The sequence below is a fragment of the Chiloscyllium punctatum genome, unplaced genomic scaffold, assembly GCF_047496795.1.
Source record: "Chiloscyllium punctatum isolate Juve2018m unplaced genomic scaffold, sChiPun1.3 scaffold_1304, whole genome shotgun sequence".
Lineage (NCBI taxonomy): Eukaryota > Metazoa > Chordata > Chondrichthyes > Orectolobiformes > Hemiscylliidae > Chiloscyllium > Chiloscyllium punctatum.
The window spans coordinates 17,501-30,000 of NW_027311038.1; positions in this window are offsets into that span (position 1 = coordinate 17,501).

Below are 12,500 nucleotides of genomic sequence, written 5' to 3' on the forward strand. Positions count from 1 at the left end.
CACTTAGAATTTTTTCGGGTTGGTATAAATCAGTAACCACCGACACTTAGAATATTTTCGAGTTGGTATAAATCAGTAACCACTGACACTTAGAATTTTTTCGGGTCGGTATAAATCAGTAACCACTGACACTTAGAATTTTTTCGAGTTGGTATAAATCAGTAACCACTGACACTTAGAATATTTTCGGGTTGGTATAAATCAGTAACCACTGACACTTAGAATTTTTTCGACTTGGTATAAATCAGTAACCACTGACACTTAGAATTTTTTCGGGTTGGTATAAATCAGTAACCACTGACACTTAGAATATTTTCGGGTCGGTACAAATCAGTAACCACTGACACTTAGAATATTTTCGGGTTGGTATAAATCAGTAACCACTGACACTTAGAATTTTTTCGAGTTGGTATAAATCAGTAACCACTGACACTTAGAATTTTTTCGGGTTGGTATAAATCAGTAACCACCGACACTTAGAATATTTTCGGGTTGGTATAAATCAGTAACCACCGACACTTAGAATTTTTTCGGCTCAGTAGAAATCAGTAACCAAGCGCATTTTTGAATTGGTTACTGATTTCTCCGTTCGAGTTGCGGCTGCGGTTGGCTTCAAATAGTGGTGGGGGCTTAATTATCGCCGAGGGGAGCATGTCCCGGTGGTGTGGCCGAGGATGGAGTGCCTTTTGAAGGGGGTGTTTCTGAATTTGGACCCTTTTTGAGTTGCATGGCCGGATGGGTGTGGTTTTGAAGGGTGTGTCTGTCTGGAGTGGCACCGGCGTTGGTGTGAGGCTGAGGGTGGGCGTTCGGTTCCTGGTTAGGGATAGGGAAAGGGTGAGACTTAGCTTTAGTGCTCGTGCCCCCGATTTTGGTAATGTTTGACGTCAATTTTCCAAGGAGGCGAATGCAAGGCTTCAGAGGGACTTTGAGTGTTCGGGGGCGGGGTAGCTCAGCCGGATTTGCCCCGGCGGTTCTGCGGACGGTGTTGACTTCGAGGGCGGACCGGCCCCCGTGTTCAGTCCGAATATCGTGCATTGTTAACGGCGGGAAGTGTTCCAAAAGGGAATGGGATTGAATGTGACTGCTGAAGCCGACTTTGAGACCTGTAACGCGGGTAGCTCAGCCGGATTTGACCCGGCGGTTCTGGCGACGGTCTCGCCTTCGAGGGGGGAGCGCCCCGCGTGTTCAGGCCGAATTTTGTGCATTTCCATCGGCGGGAAGAGGTCCAAACGGGAATGGGATTGAATGTGACTGCTGAAGCCGACATTGAGACCTCTAACGCGGGTAGCTCGGCAGGATTTGACCCGGCGGTTCTGCCGAAGGTCTCACCTTCGAGGGGGGAGCGTCCCGCGTGTTCAGGCCGAATATCGTGCATTGTTAACGGCGGGAAGTGTTCCAAAAGGGAATGGGATTGAATGTGACTGCTGAAGCCGACATTGAGACCTCTAACGCGGGTAGCTCGGCCGGATTTGACCCGGCGGTTCTGGCGACGGTCTCGCCTTCGAGGGGGGAGCGTCCCGCGTGTTCAGGCCGAATTTTGTGCATTTCCATCGGCGGGAAGAGGTCCAAACGGGAATGGGATTGAATGTGACTGCTGAAGCCGACATTGAGACCTCTAACGCGGGTAGCTCGGCCGGATTTGACCCGGCGGTTCTGCCGAAGGTCTCACCTTCGAGGGGGGAGCCTCCCGCGTGTTCAGGCCGAATTTTGTGCATTTCCATCGGCGGGAAGAGGTCCAAACGGGAATGGGATTGAATGTGACTGCTGAAGCCGACATTGAGACCTCTAACGCGGGTAGCTCGGCCGGATTTGACCCGGCGGTTCTGCCGAAGGTCTCACCTTCGAGGGGGGAGCGCCCACCGTGTACAGGCCGATTTTCATGCATTTCCAACCGTGGGAAGGGGTCCGAAAGGGGATGGGGGTGAACGTGACTGCTCAACCCGACTTTGAGACCTGTAACGCGGGTAGCTCAGCCGGATTTGACCCGGCGGTTCTGGCGACGGTCTCGCCTTCGAGGGGGGAGCGTCCCGCGTGTTCAGGCCGAATTTTGTGCATTTCCATCGGCGGGAAGAGGTCCAAACGGGAATGGGATTGAATGTGACTGCTGAAGCCGACATTGAGACCTCTAACGCGGGTAGCTCGGCAGGATTTGACCCGGCGGTTCTGCCGAAGGTCTCACCTTCGAGGGGGGAGCGCCCACCGTGTACAGGCCGATTTTCATGCATTTCCAACCGTGGGAAGGGGGCCGAAAGGGGATGGGGGTGAATGTGACTGCTCAACCCGACTTTGAGGCATCTAACCCGGGTAGCTCAGCCGGGTTTGACCCGGCGGTTCTGCCGACGGCCTCGCCTTCGAGGGGGGAGCGTCCCCCGTGTACAGGCCGATTTTCATGCATTTCGAACCGTGGGAAGTGGCCCAAAAGGGGATGGGAGTGAATGTGACTGCTCAACCCGACTTTGGCGCTTCCGAGCCGGGTAGCTCAGCCGGGTTTGACCCGGCGGTTCTGCCGACGGTCTCGTCTTCGAGGCGGGTGCCTCCCCCGTGTACAGGCCGATTTTCATGCATTTCGTACCGTGGGAAGTGGTCCAAAAGGGAATGGGGGTGGACGTGACTGCTCATACCGACATCGAGACTTGTAAGCCGTGTAGCTCGGCCGGGTTTGATCCGGCGGGTCTGCCGACGGTCTCGTCTTCGAGAGGGGGGCCTCCCCCGTGTACAGGCCGATTTTCGTGCATTTCCAACGGTGGGAAGAGGTTCAAAAGGGGATGGGGGTGAATGTGACTGCTCAACCCGACTCTGAGGCTTCTAACCCGGGTAGCCCGGCCGGGTTTGACCCGGCGGTTCTGCCGTCGGTCTCGCCTTCGAGGGCGGAGCCTCCCCCGTGTACAGGCCGATTTTCGTGCATTTCAAACCGTGGGAAGCGGTCCAAAAGGGGATGGGAGTGAATGTGACTGCTCATACCGACCTTGGCGCTTCCGACCCGGGTAGCTCAGCCGGGTTTGACCCGGCGGTTCTGCCGACGGTCTCGTCTTCGAGGCGGGTGCCTCCCCCGTGTACAGGCCGATTTTCATGCATTTCGTACCGTGGGAAGTGGTCCAAAAGGGAATGGGGGTGAATGTGACTGCTCAACCCGACTCTGAGGCTTCTAACCCGGGTAGCTCGGCCGGGTTTGACCCGGCGGTTCTGCCGTCGGTCTCGCCTTCGAGAGGGGCGCCTCCCCCGTGTACAGGCCGATTTTCGTGCATTTCCAACGGTGGGAAGAGGTTCAAAAGGGGATGGGGGTGAATGTGACTGCTCAACCCGACTCTGAGGCTTCTAACCCGGGTAGCCCGGCCGGGTTTGACCCGGCGGTTCTGCCGTCGGTCTCGCCTTCGAGGGCGGAGCCTCCCCCGTGTACAGGCCGATTTTCGTGCATTTCAAACCGTGGGAAGCGGTCCAAAAGGGGATGGGAGTGAATGTGACTGCTCATACCGACCTTGGCGCTTCCGACCCGGGTAGCTCAGCCGGGTTTGACCCGGCGGTTCTGCCGACGGTCTCGCCTTCGAGGGGGGAGCGTCCCCCGTGTTCAGGCCGAATTTTGTGCATTTCGAACCGTGGGAAGTTGCCCAAAAGTCGATGGGAGTGAATGTGACTGCTCAACCCGACTTTGGCGCTTCCGAGCCGGGTAGCTCAGCCGGGTTTGACCCGGCGGTTCTGCCGACGGTCTCGTCTTCGAGGCGGGTGCCTCCCCCGTGTACAGGCCGATTTTCATGCATTTCGTACCGTGGGAAGTGGTCCAAAAGGGAATAGGGGTGGACGTGACTGCTCATACCGACATTGAGACTTGTAAGCCGTGTAGCTCGGCCGGGTTTGATCCGGCGGGTCTGCCGACGGTCTCGTCTTCGAGGCGGGTGCCTCCCCCGTGTACAGGCCGATTTTCGTGCATTTCGAACCGTGGGAAGTGGTCCAAAAGGGGATGGGGGTGGACGTGACTGCTCAACCCGACTTTGAGGCTTCTAACCCGGGTAGCTCGGCCGGGTTTGACCCGTCGATTCTGCCGATGGTCTCGTTTTGGAGGGGGGAGCCTCCCCCGTGTTCAGTCCGATTTTCGTGCATTTCGAACCGTGGGAAGTGGCCCAAAAGGGGATGGGAGTGAATGTGACTGCTCATACCGACTTTGGCGCTTCCGAGCCTGGTAGCTCAGCCGGGTTTGATCCGGCGGTTCTGCCGACGGTCTCGTCTTCGAGGCGGCTCCCTCCCCCGTGTACAGGCCGATTTTCATGCATTTGCAACGGTGGGAAGTTGCCCAAAAGGGGATGGGAGTGAATGTGACTGCTCAACCCGACTTTGGCGCTTCCGAGCCTGGTAGCTCAGCCGGGTTTGAACCGGCGGTTCTGCCGACGGTCTCGTCTTCGAGGCGGCTCCCTCCCCCGTGTACAGGCCGATTTTCGTGCATTTCGAACCGTGGGAAGTGGTCCAAAAGGGAATGGGGGTGGACGTGACTGCTCAACCCGACTCTGAGGCTTCTAACCCGGGTAGCTCGGCCGGGTTTGATCCGGCGGTTCTGCCGACGGTCTCGTCTTCGAGGCCGGTGCCTCCCCCGTGTACAGGCCGATTTTCGTGCATTTCCAACGGTGGGAAGTGGTCCAAAAGGGAATGGGGGTGGACGTGTCTGCTCATACCGACTTTGAGACTTGTAAGCCGGGTAGCTCAGCCGGGTTTGTTCCGGCGGTTCTGCCGACGGTCTCGTCATCGAGGGGGGAGCCTCCCCCGTGTCCAGGCCGATTTTCATGCATTTCCAACCGTGGGAAGTGGTCCAAAAGGGAATGGGGGTGAATGTGACTGCTCATACCGACTTTGAGACTTTTAAGCCGGGTAGCTCAGCCGGGTTTGACCCGGCGGTTCTGCCGACGGTCTCGCCTTCGAGGGGGGAGCGTCCCCCGTGTTCAGGCCGAATTTTGTGCATTTCGAACCGTGGGAAGTTGCCCAAAAGTCGATGGGAGTGAATGTGACTGCTCAACCCGACTTTGAGACTTGTAAGCCGGGTAGCTCAGCCGGGTTTGACCCGGCGGTTCTGCCGACGGTCTCGTCTTCGAGGCGGGTGCCTCCCCCGTGTACAGGCCGATTTTCATGCATTTCGTACCGTGGGAAGCGGTCCAAAAGGGGATGGGAGTGAACGTGACTGCTCATCCCGACTTTGGCGCTTCCGAGCCGGGTAGCTCAGCCGGGTTTGACCCGGCGGGTCTGCCGACGGTCTCGCCTTCGAGGGGGGAGCGTCCCCCGTGTTCAGGCCGAATCTTGTGCATTTCGAACCGTGGGAAGTTGCCCAAAAGTCGATGGGAGTGAATGTGACTGCTCAACCCGACTTTGAGACTTGTAAGCCGGGTAGCTCAGCCGGGTTTGACCCGGCGGTTCTGCCGACGGTCTCGTCTTCGAGGCCGGTGCCTCCCCCGTGTACAGGCCGATTTTCGTGCATTTCCAACGGTGGGAAGTGGTCCAAAAGGGAATGGGGGTGGACGTGTCTGCTCATACCGACTTTGAGACTTGTAAGCCGGGTAGCTCAGCCGGGTTTGTTCCGGCGGTTCTGCCGACGGTCTCGTCATCGAGGGGGGAGCCTCCCCCGTGTCCAGGCCGATTTTCATGCATTTCCAACCGTGGGAAGTGGTCCAAAAGGGAATGGGGGTGAATGTGACTGCTCATACCGACTTTGAGACTTTTAAGCCGGGTAGCTCGGCCGGGTTTGACCCGGCGGTTCTGCCGACGGTCTCGTCTTCGAGGCGGGTGCCTCCCCCGTGTACAGGCCGATTTTCGTGCATTTCGAACCGTGGGAAGTGGTCTAAAAGTCGATGGGAGTGAACGTGACTGCTCAACCCGACTTTGAGACTTGTAAGCCGGGTAGCTCAGCCAGGTTTGACCCGGCGGTTCTGCCGACGGTCTCGCCTTCGAGGGCGGACCCTCCCCCGTGTACAGGCCGGTTTTCGTGCATTTCGAACCGTGGGAAGTGATCCAAAAGGGAATGGGGGTGAACGTGACTGCCCAACCCGGCTTTGAGACTTGTAAGCCGGGTAGCTCAGCCGGGTTGGACCCGGCGGTTCTGCCGACGGTCTCGACTTCGAGGCGGGTGCCTCCCCCGTGTACAGGCCGATTTTCATGCATTTGCAACGGTGGGAAGTTGCCCAAAAGTCGATGGGAGTGAATGTGACTGCTCAACCCGACTTCGAGACTTGTAAGCCGGGTAGCTCAGCCGGGTTTGACCCGGCGGTTCTGCCGACGGTCTCGCCTTCGAGGGGGGAGCCTCCCCCGTGTACAGGCCGATTTTCGTGCATTTCCAACGGTGGGAACAGGTTCAAAAGGGGATGGGAGTGATTGTGACTGCTCAACCCGACTCTAGGGCTTCTAACCCGGGTAGCCCGGCCGGGTTTGACCCGGCGGTTCTGCCGACGGTCTCGTCTTCGAGGCGGGTGCCTCCCCCGTATACAGGCCGATTTTCATGCATTTCGAACCGTGGGAAGTGGTCCAAAAGGGAATGGGGGTGGACGTGTCTGCTCATACCGACTTTGAGACTTGTAAGCCGGGTAGCTCAGCCGGGTTTGATCCGGCGGTTCTGCCGACGGTCTCGCCTTCGAGGGGGGAGCCTCCCCCGTGTTCAGTCCGATTTCCATGCATTTCCAACCGTGGGAAGTTGCCCAAAAGGGGATGGGAGTGAATGTGACTGCTCAACCCGACTTTGGCGCTTCCGAGCCGGGTAGCTCAGCCGGGTTTGACCCGGCGGTTCTGCCGACGGTCTCGTCTTCGAGGCGGGTGCCTCCCCCGTATACAGGCCGATTTTCATGCATTTCGAACCGTGGGAAGTGGTCCAAAAGGGAATGGGGGTGGACGTGTCTGCTCATACCGACTTTGAGACTTGTAAGCCGGGTAGCTCAGCCGGGTTTGATCCGGCGGTTCTGCCGACGGTCTCGCCTTCGAGGGGGGAGCCTCCCCCGTGTTCAGTCCGATTTCCATGCATTTCCAACCGTGGGAAGTTGCCCAAAAGGGGATGGGAGTGAATGTGACTGCTCAACCCGACTTTGGCGCTTCCGAGCCGGGTAGCTCAGCCGGGTTTGACCCGGCGGTTCTGCCGACGGTCTCGTCTTCGAGGCGGGTGCCTCCCCCGTGTACAGGCCGATTTTCATGCATTTGGAACCGTGGGAAGTGGTCCAAAAGGGAATGGGGGTGGACGTGACTGCTCATACCGACTTTGAGACTTGTAAGCCGGGTAGCTCAGCCGGGTTTGACCCGGCGGTTCTGCCGACGGTCTCGCCTTCGAGGGGGGAGCCTCCCCCGTGTTCAGTCCGATTTTCGTGCATTTCCCACGGTGGGAAATGGTATCTTTCATTACGGGGACAAGGGTCTGAAGCGGTGAAGTCAGTAACCGGCATAGTTAAGGAAAGGGTTCGAATTTTCTCAACAGTACGAAAAAAGTGAGCAGGGAAGCTAGAGAAGGTGTCAGTGAGTCCCAAACGAGTGAACCGCAAAACTTAGGGAAATGCCCGAAAGCGTTTTAAAGGGTGAAATCGGGAACGAGGAAATGATCGGAAAGTGCCTGAAAGTGCTAAATGAGTAAACAGAAAAACGAAGAAAAATGTTTGAAAAGAAGAAGTGAGTAACCAGGAAAACTTAGAAAAATGTTCAAAACGAAGAAATCAGTAACCAGGAAAACTTAGAAAAATGATCAAAAAGAAGAAATGAGTAACCAGGAAAACTTAGAAAAATGTTTAAAAAGAAGAAATCAGTAACCAGGAAAACTTAGGAAAATGTTTAAAAAGAAGAAATCAGTAACCAGAAAAACTGCGAAAAATGTTTAAAAAGAAGAAATGAGTAACCAGAAAAACTTAGAAAAATGTTTAAAAAGAAGAAATCAGTAACCAGGAAAACTTAGAAAAATGTTTAAAAAGAAGAAATCAGTAACCAGGAAAACTTAGAAAAATGTTATAAAAGAAGAAGTGAGTAACCAGAAAAACTTAGAAAAATGTTTAAAAAGAAGAAATCAGTAACCAGAAAAACTGCGAAAAATGTTTAAAAAGAAGAAATCAGTAACCAGACAAACTGCGAAAAATGTTTAAAAAGAAGAAATCAGTAACCAGGAAAACTTAGAAAAATGTTTAAAAAGAAGAAGTGAGTAACCAGAAAAACTTAGAAAAATGTTTAAAAAGAAGAAATCAGTAACCAGAAAAACTTAGAAAAATGTTTAAAAAGAAGAAATCAGTAACCAGAAAAACTGCGAAAAATGTTTAAAAAGAAGAAATCAGTAACCAGAAAAACTTAGAAAAATGTTTAAAAAGAAGAAGTGAGTAACCAGAAAAACTTAGAAAAATGTTTAAAAAGAAGAAATCAGTAACCAGAAAAACGGCGAAAAATGTTTAAAAAGAAGAAATCAGTAACCAGACAAACTGCGAAAAATGTTTAAAAAGAAGAAATCAGTAACCAGAAAAACTTAGAAAAATGTTTAAAAAGAAGAAATCAGTAACCAGAAAAACTTAGAAAAATGTTTCAAAAGAAGAAGTGAGTAACCAGAAAAACTTAGAAAAATGTTTAAAAAGAAGAAATCAGTAACCAGAAAAACTTAGAAAAATGTTTAAAAAGAAGAAATCAGTAACCAGAAAAACTTAGAAAAATGTTTAAAAAGAAGAAATCAGTAACCAGAAAAACTGCGAAAAATGTTTAAAAAGAAGAAATCAGTAACCAGACAAACTGCGAAAAATGTTTAAAAAGAAGAAATCAGTAACCAGGAAAACTTAGAAAAATGTTTAAAAAGAAGAAGTGAGTAACCAGAAAAACTTAGAAAAATGTTTAAAAAGAAGAAATCAGTAACCAGAAAAACTTAGAAAAATGTTTAAAAAGAAGAAATCAGTAACCAGAAAAACTGCGAAAAATGTTTAAAAAGAAGAAATCAGTAACCAGGAAAACTTAGAAAAATGTTTAAAAAGAAGAAGTGAGTAACCAGAAAAACTTAGAAAAATGTTTAAAAAGAAGAAATCAGTAACCAGAAAAACTTAGAAAAATGTTTAAAAAGAAGAAATCAGTAACCAGAAAAACTGCGAAAAATGTTTAAAAAGAAGAAATCAGTAACCAGAAAAACTTAGAAAAATGTTTAAAAAGAAGAAGTGAGTAACCAGAAAAACTTAGAAAAATGTTTAAAAAGAAGAAATCAGTAACCAGAAAAACGGCGAAAAATGTTTAAAAAGAAGAAATCAGTAACCAGACAAACTGCGAAAAATGTTTAAAAAGAAGAAATCAGTAACCAGAAAAACTTAGAAAAATGTTTCAAAAGAAGAAGTGAGTAACCAGAAAAACTTAGAAAAATGTTTAAAAAGAAGAAGTGAGTAACCAGAAAAACTTAGAAAAATGTTTAAAAAGAAGAAATCAGTAACCAGAAAAACTTAGAAAAATGTTTAAAAAGAAGAAATCAGTAACCAGAAAAACTGCGAAAAATGTTTAAAAAGAAGAAATCAGTAACCAGGAAAACTTAGAAAAATGTTTAAAAAGAAGAAATGAGTAACCAGGAAAACTTAGAAAAATGTTTAAAAAGAAGAAATGAGTAACCAGGAAAACTTAGAAAAATGTTTAAAAAGAAGAAATCAGTAACCAGAAAAACTTAGAAAAATGTTTAAAAAGAAGAAATCAGTAACCAGAAAAACGGCGAAAAATGTTTAAAAAGAAGAAATGAGTAACCAGAAAAACTTAGAAAAATGTTTAAAAAGAAGAAATCAGTAACCAGAAAAACGGCGAAAAATGTTTAAAAAGAAGAAATCAGTAACCAGAAAAACTTAGAAAAATGTTTAAAAAGAAGAAGTGAGTAACCAGAAAAACTTAGAAAAATGTTTAAAAAGAAGAAATGAGTAACCAGAAAAACTTAGAAAAATGTTTAAAAAGAAGAAATCAGTAACCAGAAAAACTTAGAAAAATGTTTAAAAAGAAGAAATGAGTAACCAGAAAAACGGCGAAAAATGTTTAAAAAGAAGAAATCAGTAACCAGAAAAACGGCGAAAAATGTTTAAAAAGAAGAAATCAGTAACCAGACAAACTGCGAAAAATGTTTAAAAAGAAGAAATCAGTAACCAGAAAAACTTAGAAAAATGTTTAAAAAGAAGAAATCAGTAACCAGGAAAACTTGGAAAAAAACACTTAGAAAAATTTTCAGCAAAGTGTGAAAAATATTCTAAGTGTCAGCGGAGGAAAATGCTGCAGCATCGGGAAAGATTCGCAAACTTACACCGAACATGTGCTCCGAAGTGCCGGAGGAATTGGGTGAATTGAGCCCGGCAAATGGCCAGCTGTCGTTTTGTGCCTGCAGCCCGAAAACTTTAACTTTGTCTGTCGCGGAAGTCCGGACCGAGAAAAATCCAAACGGTTTTGACCGGACCGAGTTCCAGACCGATGCAGTCAAATTTGGAATTCAGACCCATTCAGTGCCACTTGTAGTTTTTCCGCAGTGAGGTTGGCGGGGTACCCGGAGATATATGGGAACACGATTTTTAGAACAAAATGGCGGCGCGGGACCGTTCTGAAAGGCATCCGAAAAACGGTTCCACGGGCATAGCACTTTAATGACAGGTATGAGTGCATGCCGGAGAGCTCTTGGAAGTCGAATTTTTGACACTTTGTCAATTTTTTGACAGATTTGACAAACTCTTTCTGTCTGTTCTAAGAGTCAGTCAGAGACTTGTGCGGCGGTCTTTTGACACTATTGGAGGGCGGGCAAACCCCACGTTGACTCCGGCCGTCCCTCCACAGGCGCTCGTGTCCAAAATGAAGGCGAGAGACGCGAGTGGCCTGGTTCCCTTGGGTGTTGCCAAGAAGGCTGCGGGCTGACCGTTGCCTGAGCACTCCCTAAAGCCTCTTGTGATGAGAGCAGACCTCGCCTGCCGCACGACCGGCTCTGGGAGTCGTTGGGCCGCTATTTGTGAATAGTCTGGTCCTCCTCTGCCACCCGGACAAGCGCGATGGCTCTGCCGCCCTGCGGTGCTCGTCACCCAGGTTTGGGGAACACGATACTCGTAACAAAAATAAAAGGCGGCTCGGGACCTGCAGGCGAAAGGGGTCCCGTGGTGCTAAGCACGTCGACTTCGGGTCTCGGTGCAAGCCGGAGAGCTCACGGAAGTCTAAAGTTTTCGGCACGTGGTCGAATCTTTTCAAAGGCTTACCCGGCTCTTTCCGTCCATTCTGAGAGTAAGTCAGAGGCCGGTGCGGAGGTCTCTTGACAATCGGAGGGGGTGGTGGCCCTCCGCAGGCGCTCGTGTCGAAAATGAAGGCGAGAGACGCGAGTGGCCTGGTTCCCCTGGGTGTTGCCAGGAAGGCTGCGGGCTGACCCTTGCCTGAGCACTCCCTAAAGCCTCTTGTGATGAGAGCAGACCTCGCGCGCCGCACGACCGGCTCTGGGAGTCGTTGGGCCGCTATCTGTGAATAGTCTGGTCCTCCTCTGCCACCCGGCCAAGTGCGATGGCTCTGCCGCCCTGCGGTGCTCGTCACGCAGGTATGGGGCACACGATGCTCGTAACAGCAAATAAAGGCGGCTCGGGACCTGCAGGCGAAAGGGGTCCCGTGGTGCTTAGCACGTCGACTTCGGGTCTCGGTGCAAGCCGGAGAGCTCACGGAAGTCTAAAGTTTTCGGCACGTGGTCGAATCTTTTGAAAGGCTTACCCGGCTCTTTCCGTCCATTCTGAGAGTCAGTCAGAGGCCGGTGCGGCGGTCTATTGACGACCGGAGGCTCCCATGGGTGTTGCGATGAGGGTGGAGGGCACAGAACCTTGCCTTAGCACTCCCTAATAAAGCCTCTTGTGAAGAGAGCAGACCTCGCGCGCCGCACGACCGGCTCTGGGAGTCGTTGGGCCGCTATCTGTGAATAGTCTGGTCCTCCTCTGCCACCCGGCCAAGTGCGATGGCTCTGCCGCCCTGCGGTGCTCGTCACGCAGGTATGGGGCACACGATGCTCGTAACAGCAAATAAAGGCGGCTCGGGACCTGCAGGCGAAAGGGGTCCCGTGGTGCTTAGCACGTCGACTTCGGGTCTCGGTGCAAGCCGGAGAGCTCACGGAAGTCTAAAGTTTTCGGCACGTGGTCGAATCTTTTGAAAGGCTTACCCGGCTCTTTCCGTCCATTCTGAGAGTCAGTCAGAGGCCGGTGCGGCGGTCTATTGACGACCGGAGGCTCCCATGGGTGTTGCGATGAGGGTGGAGGGCACAGAACCTTGCCTTAGCACTCCCTAATAAAGCCTCTTGTGAAGAGAGCAGACCTCGCGCGCCGCACGACCGGCTCTGGGAGTCGTTGGGCCGCTATCTGTGAATAGTCTGGTCCTCCTCTGCCACCCGGCCAAGTGCGATGGCTCTGCCGCCCTGCGGTGCTCGTCACGCAGGTATGGGGCACACGATGCTCGTAACAGCAAATAAAGGCGGCTCGGGACCTGCAGGCGAAAGGGGTCCCGTGGTGCTTCGCACGTCGACTTCGGGTCTCGGTGCAAGCCGGAGAGCTCACGGAAGTCTAAAG